We start from the raw sequence: 12,547 nt of genomic DNA on the forward strand, positions 1-12,547 counted from the left end.
GGCGCACGCCTGTAATCCCAGCACTCGGGAGGCAGAGGCAGGCGGATCTCTGTGAGTTCGAGACCAGCCTGGTCTACCAAGGGAGTTCCAGGACAGACTCCAAAGCTACAGAGAAACCCTGTCTCGAAAAACCAAAATAAATAAATAAATAAATAAATAAATAAATAAATAAATAAATAAAAATTATTTTATGTCTATGTATGTTTCATCTGCATTTATGTGTGCACCACTGTGCATGCTGGTGCCTACGAGGCTAGAAGAGGTGTCTGATGTCCTGGGACTGGTGTTCCTGATGGTTATGAGCTACCATATGGGTGCTGGGAAACTGACCCAGGTCCCCTGGAGGAGTAGCAAGTACTGTTAATCTCATTCAGACAGACTACTTTGGTAATCAAATCCTGAGTGAGGAAGGACAGTATAAAAGGTTTTCTGATTTTGTTTTGCTTTTAAGATTTATTTATTATGTATATAGTCTTCTGCCTGCAGGCCAGAAGAGAGCACCAGATCTCATTATAGATGGCTGTGAGCCACCATGTGGTTGCTGGGAATGGAACTCAGGACCTCTGGAGAGCAGCTGGTGTTCGTAACCACTGAGCCATCTCTCCAAACCCAATAGAAAAGTTTTTAAAAAAATTTTGTCTTCAATAAATAAATCATTACAATTCTGTAAAAGAAAACTATGTATGTATAGTAAAATTGTAAATCATAATATACAAGTCTTGAATCTGAGCTGAGGTGTCTCAGGCAGTGTTCCATGGGATAGCCTAGTATAAAGATATCTCAAGGCAAAATGCTCCTTGTTTGTGTTCAGAACAGAGGCTGTAGCAAGGTCATTAGCAAAGCAATACAGGAAAGCTCTACCAGGAAAACTTCGGATTCATTTCTGTTCGACTTGAATTAAGTTTTGATCATTGTATGTTCAAAATTCTTTTACTATTTCCAAAATTTTTGTGATACACACTTTTAGTTATGAGACCCTATATGGAGTCACAATGGGCATTTTAAGAAACTTGGTGTAGTGCATGTGTGTATGTATGTGCGTGCGTGTGGGGGTGCATGCGCATAGGTGTGCATGTGAGCCGACTCAGTGGTTAAGAGTACTTGCTGCTCTTCCAGAGGACCCAGGTTCAGTTCCCAGCACCCACATCAGGTGGCTCACAACTGTCTGTGACTCTGCTCCAGGGGCTCCCACAACCCTCTGGCCTCTGAGGGCCCCTGCATACATGCTGCACATAAACTCATATAAATAAAAGTGAATAAAACAATCTTTATAAAAAAAAAAAGAAAGAAAAAGAAGCTGTGGCGGCTGGTGAGATGGCTTAGTAAAAGGTATTTGCGGCATGAACCTGAGTCCACATGAAGGTAAAAAGGTAAAAGGAGAATATTGACTCCACAAAGTTGTCTTCTGATCTCCGTACATACACTGCAGCCCACCTCTCCTCTCTCTCCCTCCCTCCCTCCATCCCTCCCTCCTTTTCTCCTTCTCCCTTTCTCTCACAAACAAAACACACACACAAAGACAAAAAACAAACAAACAACAACAACAACAACAAACCAACGAACTAAGCTGTAACCCATAAGCTTTCAATACATTTTGTTGTGGTGGGTTTTGGGTTTTTTTTTTGTTTTTTTGTTTTGTTTTTTCAAGACACAGATGACTTTGTTAATCTATTTTAACCTCAGATCAAGCCTGCTTTGGCCTCAAAGCAAGCCTCTGCTGCCTTTGAGCAGGACCACAATTGTTTAACAAACCCCAGCTGCATGCAACCTAGGGCCTTTTGAAAAGTTCCTGTTTTTAATGAACAGGCTTAAGCTGTCAGAAACTTGACCCTCTCATGATCCATACCTGCCATGCTCAGAGACGCTCAACAAGAGACTAGCTCAGGTTGTCAAGTTTGGTTGCAATGCTTCTTCTCCATCTGAGCTATCTTGTCAGCCTACTTCTTGTTTATTCCTGTGTTAAGATAGGAGGTCTTGGGCTGGAGAGATGGCTCAGAGGTTAAGAGCATTGGCTGCTCTTCCAGAAGTCCTGAGTTCAATTCCCAGCAACCATAAGATGACGCACAACAATCTATAATGAGATCTGGTGCTCTCTTCTGGCCTGCAGGCATGCATGCAGGCAGGCAGAACATTATACATAATCAATAAGAAGGGGTCTTTCGGCCAGGCGGTGGTGGCACACGCCTTTAATCCCAGCACTCAGGAGGCAGAGGCAGGCAGATCTCTGTGAGTTCGAGACTCAATCAATAGCCAGGCATGGTGCTGTTCACCGGTAATCTCAACATTGAGAAGGTTGAAGCACGAGGATGGTAACAAACCAAATAAAATAACAATGGAATAATGGCACATGGACGATTGAAGTTGAAGATGTTGAGTTCCAGGTATCCCAGCTACGTAAAATTAAATGGAATTGCAGATGTGGTATCTCTCTCTTTTGTGCAGCTTCCTCCTCCCCAGTGTTAAGGCTTGGCAACAACTGTATGGGCAGTTATTTGCTGATTCATAAGGAGCATACCAACTCTTGCGTGATAAGGATGTAGTACTTTTGCAGAGATAATCTCTGGGGTTAGTAAATGTGTGTGTATGTGTGTGTGTGTGTGTTTAGTATAGCCCTCCCTTGGTATCCACCAAGATTGGTCCCAGGACCCCTCTCAAACTCCAAAATACACAGATGCTGCAGTCTTTTACATGTAATAGCAGAGTATTTACCCATGACCTCCATCCTTCCTTCCCTCCTGCATGTCCTCAGGAACCTCGACATCACTTCTAATGCCAATTACAATGTAAGTGCTAAGCAAGTCGTTTTGGGTTATATTGTTTGGAGAACAAGACATGAACAGGTCTACATAGTTCAGGCGTGGTGACTGAAATTTACTTTATATTGGTAGTTGTTACGTGCTGCTCAAGCTTACTGAAAGGGGGCTCTGGAAATAAAGAGGGCCCTCCTCTCAACGTGCAACACGTTTACGTCAAGTGTTCTCCAATCTTCTTCCGTAGGCTGGCCCCCTAACTCTGACAGGGAGGAAAGTTAGCAGTAAAACCGCTGAGTTAAGAGCTGGGGGGTGGCGCAAGCCTTTAATCCCAGCACTCAGGAGGCAGAGGCAGGGGGATCTCTGTGAGTTCGAGACCCCCCTGGTCTACAAGAGCTAGTTCCAGGACAGGCTCCAAAGCTATAGAAAAACCCTGTCTCGAAAAATCAAAACCAAACCAAACAAACAAACAAACAAAAAGCTGAGTTAAAGCATTATGCCCTTTGAGAACAGCGGGAAGGTAAATTATTTCCAACAGTTATTACTGCTATTTTTCTCATCATATAAAAGTACCTGCAGTAGTTCAACCGTGTGTTCCATGGGCAACTCATCTCTGGAGAGAAATCTCACTTGGGAATTCCAGCTGACTGCCTCAACTTCCCCAGTCCGTTCCTGTTGGATGTTTGTAAGTTTCCTTTTACTTTTTCAACCGTGCTCCCTCAGTTGTCCTGTGATGGATGTTGAAAACTACTGATTCAATGATGTTTTAATATCTATCTGCTATTTCTATCTGCTGTTTACTATTTATTCATTTGCTATATACTTAATAAATTCACTCAGTCAAAACTGAAAGCACAACTACCACAGATAATTCTTTTATTTATTTATTTATTAAGCATACAATGTACTGCTGGCAAGGAACGCACCAGGTCTCATTACAGATGGCTGTGGAGCCACCATGTGGTTGCTGGGAATTGAACTCACAACCTCTGGAAGAGCAGCCAGTGCTCTTACCCTTTGAGCCATCTCTCCAGCCCCAACCACAGATAATTCTTGAGACAGCACAGAACAGCTGTGTACTCTTATAATCCTAGCACTTGCCGGGCGGTGGTGGTGCACGCCTTTAATCCTAGCACTCGGGAGGCAGAGGCAGGTGGATCTCTGTGAGTTCGAGACCAGCCTGGTCTACAGAGCTAGTTCCAGGACAGGCTCCAAAACCACAGAGAAACCCTGTCTCAAAAAATCAAAAAAAAAAAAAAAATCCTAACACTTGGGGAAGTAGAGGCAGTGATTTGGAGAGTCTCATGCCAGCCTGGTTTAAATAATAAGACTGTCCCCAAAAGTGCTTTGTTTTGTTTAAATCTAAGAGCATACTAAACCTTCAAGTATTAACAATTCATAGTTTCCTAAATGTAGGATCCTTTGACATTATCTTCAGTCTTGTAGAGAAACTATTTAAAATAAATTTTCAAATGAAGTTTAAGAAACAAGTCTACTCATGTGTAACCTTATTTGCTTGTGCCTTTGAAAACTGCTGGTCCAAATTCCTGTCAGGTTAGTCACAAACGATAAATCTGCATGTTCATTGTTCCTACCTATTCCCATTCCCAAGCTGGTGAACTAGAAGCAAGTTAGCAAAACAGACAAGCCATTTCCATTAAAGACGATGCTGTAAGGAAGGCTGCTTGTTGGTTCTCAGCTGCTCAGCCCCAAAATAATCACACAGAAACTGTATTAATTAAACCATTGCTTGGCCCATTAGCTCTAGCTTCTTTTTTTTTTAAACGTGTTTATTTATTATGTATACAATATTCTGTCTGTATGTATGCCTGCAGACCAGAAGAGGGCACAGGACCTCATTATAGATGGTTGTGAGCCACCATGTGGTTGCTGGGAATTGAACTCAGGACCTTTGGAAGAGCAGGCGATGCTCTTAACCGCTGAGCCATTTCTCCAGACCTAGCTCTAGCTTCTTATTGGCTCACTCTTAGATATTAATTTAACCCATTTCTATTATTCTGTGTATCGCCACATGGCTGTGGCTTACCAGCTAAAGTTCTGGTGTCTGTCTCCAGCAGAAGGGGCTACATGGCTTCTCTTTTACTCTGCCTTCCTTCTCCCAGCATTCAGTTTAGTTTTCCCTGCCTACCTCTGTTCTACCCTATCAGCAGGTCAAGGCAGTTACTTTATTAACCAACGGTATTCACAGCATACAGAGGGGAATCCCACAGCAAGACAAGGTCTCAGGTAGTCTGGGCTAGCCTAGAACTCGGTAAGTAGCTGCAGATGATCTTGAACTTTTGACCCTCCTGCTCCCTTTTAGTGCTGTTCTTTCAAAGGACCTACATGGCAGCTTGCAAACATTGACAAATCTAGTTCCATGTGATCTAACACCCTCTTCTGACCTCTTCTGCCACTAGGCACCCACATGTTGCAGACATACATGTAAGCAAAACACCCATATACATAAAGTTAAAAAAATAAACACATTCAAAAGGGTTGGGATCATAGTTTGTAGAGCATGTGCCCTGAGTTCCATTCCCAGCAACACACAGGCATGGTAGCTCATAACTGTGATTCCAGCACTCAGGAGACAGAAGCAGGATGAGATTCAAAGTCTTTCTAGGCTACAGAATAAGTTTGAGGTCAGCAAAGAGCACAGTCCCAAAAGACAAACACCAAAAGCATACAATTAAATAGAATTCAATAGCCGGGCGGTGGTGGCGCACGCCTTTAATCCCAGCACTTGGGAGGCAGAGGCAGGTGGATCTCTGCGAGTTCGAGACCAGCCTGGTCTACAAGAGCTAGTTCCAGGACAGGCTCCAAAACCACAGAGAAACCCTGTCTCGAAAAATCAATATATTTGTAATTGTGCTCCCATGATCACTGTGAATTTTAAACATTTCATCGGCCCTCAAACATAGCCACTGGTGGTTGTTAGGAATATTTCCTAAGCGAGCTCTCTGACGACGCAAAAATTCCTAATCATGCCAAATCAAAACAAGCCGAATTAAGAAATATCCAGGTTTAATGGGAGATCTGCGCTCTCGGGTGGCCCCGAGGGAGAAACGGGAAGCCGCAGAAAAGCAACCCCCGGGAGGATGAAAGGGGGACCATGTGTTCTTCTTTTGGGGATCACTTAAGTACCCTGGGGAGTGGTCCTGACCCCACCCCCAGGGAGGGGTCAGGACCTGGCCCGCTGGGATTTGAAGTCCAGACCAGGCCTAGGGGCTGAGATAGATACCAGGGACTGGGGCTTAGGCTCCCAGCCTAACATTTCAGACTCTTTGGCTATAGGGGTGACAGAAAAATTGGAATGGTATTTATGACAAACACTTAGGCTCTCTTGGGAACAAAGGGCGTAGACTCAAATCTGGCTACTTCCTGCGGGTACGGGGCGGCGTGGGGTGGCATGGGGAAGGGGAGAGCCAGGTGTCCACGTTTAGCAAGGTGTGGCTGGAAAGGCATCCCATGAACTGTCATCCTGGAGAAGGCAGGCAGCTGTTCCTTGGGAGAGATGAGAAGGCAGGTGGCTAGGAAAAAAAAAATTGTTATTGATAAAAATGAGTGTACCAGAATGAGGAGCAGGTAGGCCCTTTATTGTGGCATCCTGGAAAACCAGAGGGTGGAAGGTCCTGTCTGCTGGACAGACCAAGTGTCTTGAGAAGGGCCACCCGAGAGCGCAGATCTCCCATTAAACCTGGATATTTCTTAATTCGGCTTGTTTTGATTTGGCTTGATTGGGAATTTTTGCGTCGTCAGAGAGCTCGCTTAGGAAATATTCCTAACAGTGGTCACGTCCTATCAGTTTTGCTTTGAAATACTTGTGTGTGTGTGTGTGTGTGTGCGCGCGTGTGTGGTGTGCGTTGTGTGTGTGCTAGAGGGTGGTTGGGCAGTGCAGTCAGAGAAATCAGCTTGCTAGCATTGGCTCTCTTCTTCCACTGTGTGGTTTCCAGAGATCAACTCAGTGCATCAGGTACCCAGCAAGTGATTTTACTGGCTGAGCCATCTTGCTGCCCCCCAGTCAGTTTTGTAATTAATCTTTTCTGTTTTCTTTCTTCCTTTCTTTCCTTCTTCCTTTCTTGACAGGGTTTCTCTGTGTAGTCTTGGGTGTCCTGGAACTTGCTTTGTAGACCAGGCTGGACTTGAACTCATAGAGATCTGCCTGCCTCTGCCTCCACAATGTTGGGATTACAGGCATGTACCTCCACTGCCAGGCTTGTTTTTTATTATTAAAGATAAGATTACACTATGTAGTTTTGACTGCTTGGAAATAGCATTGGAGACCAGGTCAGCCTCTAATTTATGGCAATCCTCCTGCCTCAACCTTCTGAGTGTTGGGATTACAGACGTGTACCTCCACTGCCAGGCTTGTTTTATTTTATTATTTATATAGATTACACTATGTAGTTTTGACTGCTTGGAAATAGCATTGAAAACAAGGTCAGCCTCTAATTTATGGTAATCCTTCTGCCTCAACCTTCTGAGTGTTGGGATTACAGGCCTGTACAAGCAGTTGGGCACATTTATCACTTCTGATCTGATTGGTTACAACCGCTTTCTAACTCCTAATCTTTCATGCTGTCCTTGTTACTCCATTTCAAGAACATAGCCCGAAACAGGAGGTAGCTAAAGTAGGGTGTTCATCTTTTACCCTAGATATCTTGATCTTTTTACATTGAGACACAATCGCCATCTACAAAGTTCATACTCTGAAAACTAGATAATCAGGTTACACATACCATATCCTCATCTTTTAAGTAAATCTATTTTTTTGTGGGGGGTGGGGTGGGGAAGCATTCACAGCTTATCTCGGACCACAGGTTGGACATGTTTTCACCGAGTCAAGAAAACACGCATTAATCAGCACAAAGTACAGTTCAGTTCCAGGCAGCTTGCCAGGCATTGTGAGTAAAAAATGGATCGCTAATAGAAGATTCCCTATATCACCATGGTGTCTGGGCTTTGAGTTGTCTCCGCCTAGACCCGTCTGTCAGTCCACCCTGTCTTTAAGTTGCTTGCCCATCTTTCAGGACAACTTCCTGGCAGGTGGCTCCGACCCCGAATCCGGCAGCCCTTGCATCTGCTGTATTGGAATGCACAGGTCTGCAGACCTGAGCGTCTGCGATGCCATCAGCCTCGAGTCTCACACAGCGGTGAGCTGGCTGGCCATGTCGACCTCATTTTCGCGCTACTCAGCACCGGAAATGACTTAGTGAGGACACTTCTGAAGTCCAGGAATCCAGGCTTTGAGTGGCTCCTGAAAAGAGAGGCAAAGGACAGCTCCGCACACAGGTCAGTCACGCCTGCGCGAACTAACCAACAGGCGTCAGTAACAGGGCTTCCGCTTCAGCTGCCGAGCCTCGGGCTTCCGGCTCGGCCCCGCCCCCAGCCCCGCCCCCACGCCGGCGGTGACGGAAGCGCGCCGGGGTGACCTCACCGTCCATCATGGCGGCGGCGGTAGATTAGGGCCGTGGGTCGAAGCAGCCACTGCCGCTCCGGGACCCTGTGGGAAGCACCTGCTGCAGCCGCCGCCTCCTTCATTTCTTTTGGGACACGACCGGGGCCAGGTGAGGGGAGTGGGATTCCGGGGATGTCCTGCCGGGTGGCGAAGCGGGTTTTCATCCCCTGAGGAAGGGGTCTAGAGCCCACCGAGCCCACCGCTCGGTGCTGCCCGCGACACCAGGCGAGAGGGAGCGAGGAACCGAGCTGCTCTGCCAAAGCTTCTCGAGACTTGGGACTGTTCGGGACTGATCGGACCTGTCCAGCGTGCCCCCGCGATGGGCTGCTTTTGAACGGGCAGTGTGGCTGCTTGCGGCACCAGGGGCTCACCCTTGCTCTAATTCTGTTCTTCACACCGATCTTTGCTTGGAGAACCGACCGGGGTCCGTTTTGGGAGACTGGACTGGGAAACCTCAATTCATTCTTGGAGGAGGGACGTGTGTGCCGTTCACTTAGAACGATTATAGATTAGATTTGCTAGAGCTTTCTTGTCCCAGTGGTAGAAGTCTTGTTTCTCAGGGTTAGCACTGCAGTTTTAACACCCGTTCCCACACCACCGCCCCCCCCTCCCCCCAAGACAACCAAACCAATGAGCCTTCTTCCCCTATGGAGGCGATAGATACCATTCACACTAACTCGTCTTTTCCTTTTTCAAGAATCTTCCCCACATTCCCACGGGATCCCACATTTCTTGCTTTCATATTACAATACTGTGAAAGAGGAAGCCTAGACTTTCTAAGTCAGGGCTTTTACTTTAAGGGGTAGAAATTGGACGATCTGCCCAGAAATTCATATGCTCTTTGTTGATAGCGTTGTTAATCAATTCACCGTTCCATGCACAAGTGTTTATCGGAAAGATCTGTTTTGCTCTCTGCGTTTAAAAGTTTTGAGCTATGCTGACAGGCTCCTCTTCTTTCTGATGTTAAAAAAAAGTTTTGTAAAATTACTAATATTTCCCCTGGAGGCTTGGCATAAACCAGAATGTTGATGTGCTCTCTGCCCCAACTTGTGTGACCTTACATGAATTGCCACACCCTTGAGCTGCCTTTCCTCCCTCCCCACCTTTTTTTTTTTTTATTATTTTACAGACTATAAAGTTAAGCAAGTGTGTGGGTGGTGAACCACTTATATTTCATATACACAATTGGATTAACGTATCCTGCATGTTTATATCAATGAATTGAAAATGCTTAAATCATTGTTCTGTATCTAATAAGCAGATAAGGACTTGCAAGTCCCATTTCTCTGAATGATCAGGTACTATTCTATTTTTTTTTTTTTTTAGGATCCTGGGGCCTTTATTTATTTATTTATTTATTTATTTATTTTTTGGTTTTTCGAGACAGGGTTTCTCTGTGGCTTTGGAGCCTGTCCTGGAACTAGCTCTGTAGACCAGGCTGGTCTCGAACTCACAGAGATCCGCCTGCCTCTGAGGTACTATTCTAAATATTTTTTTCAGATGGCTCATAGACCTTAAATAACATTAAATAACTTTAAAATAACATTTTGTTTTGGTTTTTGATGTTATATATCCCAGCTGGCCTTGAACTCAAAATTCTCCTACTTCCCTTGAATGGAGATCCAGGAGTAACCCAACCATGTCTGCCCCTTTAGAAAATTCAGTTAAATTTATTATTACTGTGGGTGTAGGTGTGTGTTTGGGTACACGTGTGTGTGGGACAGTGAACAACTTTGTTTTGGGGGTGTGTGTGTGTGGGAAGGATTTCTATATAGTCCTGGCTGTGCTGAAGCTTCCTATATAGACCAGGATAACCTCACTTTCCAAGGCCTGTGCCACCATCCACAGCCAGTAGGCAGCTTTGGGAGTCCATTTTCTCTTTCCATGTTTACGTGGGTTCTGGAGATTAGACTCAAATTGCTTTTACTGCTGAACCACTTGGTCAGTCAGCCCTTGTTTTTGTATTTATTTTGAGACGGTTTCAGCCTGTGGTCCAGGCTAGCCTTGAACTTTTAGTAGTCCTCCTAAGTCATCTTCTCTAGTGCTGGGATTCCAGGGAACTGCCACATCTATCTTAACATGGCCTGTATCTTGTGCCCTGGAGAGTGAATTCAGCCAAATAATGTGTAAGGCTAAATCCAACCATTTTTTAAAAAGCATTATTACTTGACAAATTTGTGCAGGTATGTAGTATATTTTTGTCATTTCCATCCCCACCGCCATTAACCTCTTTTACTGCTATCACCAAATTTATAAAAGAAAAAAAAATGGCACTTGGGCACTCCTGTAAATGTAAATATAGGGGAAGCTAGGTAAGATTGCTGGGAGACCATCTTAGGCTAAAAGTTAGACTCTGTCTTAAGAAGAAAATAAATAAATGGGGCTGCAGAGATGGCTCAATGGTTAAGAACACATACTATTCCTGAGGACCTGAGTTCGATTCCCAGCAACCATATCAGGCAGCTTACAACTGTCTGTAACTCTAGCTCCAGGGGATCTCACATCTCTGACGTTTTGTATTCGTGTGCACATATCCCCACCTGTGCACATAATAAAAATAATAAAAATTAACAAAAGAAAACTCTGTCTTTAACTTTTTAACACATTTTGAAGTCCTTCCTTCCTTCCTTCCTTCCTTCCTTCCTTCCTTCCTTCCTTCCTTCCTTCCTTCCTTCCTTCCTTCCTGTCTAGACAGGGTTTTATGTATCCCAAGCTGATGTAGGGGTCAGAAGACAGTTTGTAGGCATCTGTTCTCTGCTTCCATCCTGTGGTTTCTGGGAATAGGTCAGGTTTGGCAGCAAGTGACTTTATTTACCATCTTGCCACATTGTCCAAAAAATTTTATTTTTGCATTTTTTCTTATGAAATATTTTAGGTATAAAATTGTAAACATTTAATATTTTCATTACTTTTTCTTCAGTTTTCAGACTTGAATTTGTGTCATATCCTATTTCAAATAAATGAAATTATCACCCAAGATTTTTTATTATGTACATAGTGTTCTACCTGCTTGTATGCCTGCATGACAGAAGTTCCTATTATAGATGGTTGTTAGCCACCATGTGGTTGCTGGAAATTGAACTCAGGACCTCTAGAAGAGCTACTAGTGCTCTTAACCTCTGAGCCATCTCTCCAGCCCCATCACTAAGATTTGTTTATATTAGATGTATTCATTTTATTCTATGTGAGTGTTTTTTCTGTAAGTGTGTCTGTGCACTCTGTGTGTATGGGCTTGCAGAGGTCACAATAGGGAACATCTTTTGGAACTGGAGTTGGGGGATGGGATTAAAGGCGTGCGCCACCACCGCCCGGCCCACCAAGAGTTTTTTAGACAGGGTATTCTTATATAGCCCTTGTCTGGTCTTGAACTGTGATCCTCCTGTCTCAGCCTCCCAAGTGGCTGGAATTACACACCTGCACCACTCAAATCTAGAGCTAGAGTAATATTTTCAGGAGTTGGGTTTTTATGTTAGAAATCAAATCCAAGCCGGGCGGTGGTGGCGCACGCCTGTAATCACAGCACTTGGGAGGCAGAGGCAGGCGAATCTCTGTGAGTTCGAGGCCAGCCTGGTCTACAAAGGGAGTTCCAGGACAGGCCCCAAAGCTACAGAGAAACCCTGTCTCAAAAAACCAAAAAAAAAAAAAAAAAAAAAAAAGAAATCAAATCCACTGTCCTTTGCATGCTGAGCTTTCCCTGAGACACACTCCAGCCCCTTTTGTTGTTGATTGCTTCGTGCTTTTGTGAACTGGGCTTTATGTGCTCTACAACTGAGCTACACTCCTAACCCGATAGTAACTGATATTTTTATTGTTGTTTTTATGAGACAGAGTCTCACACTGTATGTAGCTCAGGCTAGTCTGGAACTCACCGTGTAGCTCAGTCTGGCCTCAGGTTGGTGGCAATATTGCTCCAGTCTTCTGAGTGCTAGGATTGCGGTTGTGTTCCGCTACAACTGGCTGAGAGCAGCTCATTGGCAGCTTCACCAAGATATAACTAATTTACTGTACTATTCACAGCTGTGTAATATAATGACTTTTAGCACACTCAGAGTTGTGCAACCATTATTGGGAGTTTTCATCACTTCTAAAAGAAACCCCATACCACTTGGCCATGGTTCTTTTGTTACTTTTTGAGAGAAATCTCTATGTGGCCCAGGCTTGAACCTTCAATACCTTTGCCACAGTTTTTTTTTGTTTTTTGTTTTTTTGAGACAGGGTTTCTCTGTACCTTTTTTTTTTTTTTTTTACAGGGTTTCTCTGTGGCTTTGGAGCCTGTCCTGGAACTAGCTCTGTAGTACAGGCTGGTCTCGCACTCTTAGAGACCCTTTTGATTCTG

At 44.4% G+C, this 12,547-nt stretch overlaps 1 protein-coding gene across 1 annotated transcript in view; it reads left to right on the plus strand.

The window, feature by feature from the left end:
• The first annotated feature begins 8,248 nt into the window (after positions 1-8,248).
• The window catches only part of Bcl2l13 (BCL2 like 13), a 52,570-nt gene continuing 48,271 nt past the window's right edge, over positions 8,249-12,547 (plus strand). Inside the window, exon 1 of the mRNA XM_005365149.3 lies at positions 8,249-8,320. The gene's annotated coding sequence lies outside the window, so the exon portion shown is untranslated. The remainder of the gene's footprint in view (positions 8,321-12,547) is intronic.

Source organism: Microtus ochrogaster, unplaced genomic scaffold, assembly GCF_000317375.1.
Source record: "Microtus ochrogaster isolate Prairie Vole_2 unplaced genomic scaffold, MicOch1.0 UNK1, whole genome shotgun sequence".
Classification (NCBI taxonomy): Eukaryota; Metazoa; Chordata; class Mammalia; order Rodentia; family Cricetidae; genus Microtus; species Microtus ochrogaster.